The following is an 875-nucleotide window of genomic DNA, read 5'->3' as shown; positions in this document are numbered from 1 at the left end:
GCCTGCCTGCCTGCCAGCCGGAGGCTCTGCTGCACAGGGGCCTGAGGGAGGGGCGTCTGGAGGGGGGGGCTGGCAAAGGCCCTCTGCCCCTCTCCGCCACCGGGCTGGAAGCCTTGCAAGAGGTGGGTCAGTCAGGCAGGAAGGGGAAGGGGGGTTGAAACCTTCAGCTCCCCCCTTTTTCCCCTCAGCCTCCCTAGTTTTTGATGCTGGTGGCTAAAGAGCAGCTGTGGAGAGGGCGGGGGAGAAGCAGTGGGGAAGGGGAGGGGGGTCTGTGGCCACCACCTGGAAGATTGTGTGCAGCTCTGGGCACTGCAGTTCACGAAGGATATTGACAAGCTGGAACGGGTCCAGAGGAGGTCGAAGGTCTGGCATCCATGCCCTACGAAGAGAGACTTAGGGAGCTGGGAATGTTGAGTTTGCTGAAGAGAAGGCTAAGAGGTGATGTGACAGCCATGTTTAGATATTTGAAGGGATGTCATGTTGATGAGGAAGCAAGCTTGTTCTCTGCGGCTCCAGAGACTGGGACCAGGAGTCATGGGTTCAAGGCAGTGTTTCCCAACCTTTTCAACATCGTGGTACCCTTGACCTCACTCTTCATATCTCAGGGTACCCCTGAGGCTCATTTGATTTTTTTTTGCATTTTTAAAGTTTTTTTTTCCATTTTTGGCCCGTAGGTGGGGGGAGTGGCAATCAGGGGGAGGGGAGGGAAAGCAGCATTGACAGCCGCATTGTTTGTTTACCTAAATTCAATGTGGATTGGGGGGATTTAAAGGGAAAGCTCCGTTTAAATCTATCCCCCCAATCCACACAGAATTTAGGCAAATAAAACCATGCTGTTTTTCAGGGATCCCATGAAGCTTCCATCCCCCCTTCAA

This window comes from Sphaerodactylus townsendi, unplaced genomic scaffold, assembly GCF_021028975.2.
Source record: "Sphaerodactylus townsendi isolate TG3544 unplaced genomic scaffold, MPM_Stown_v2.3 scaffold_19, whole genome shotgun sequence".
Lineage (NCBI taxonomy): Eukaryota > Metazoa > Chordata > Lepidosauria > Squamata > Sphaerodactylidae > Sphaerodactylus > Sphaerodactylus townsendi.
The sequence above is the reverse complement of the archived record's forward strand: the minus strand, read 5'-3'. Positions refer to the sequence as shown.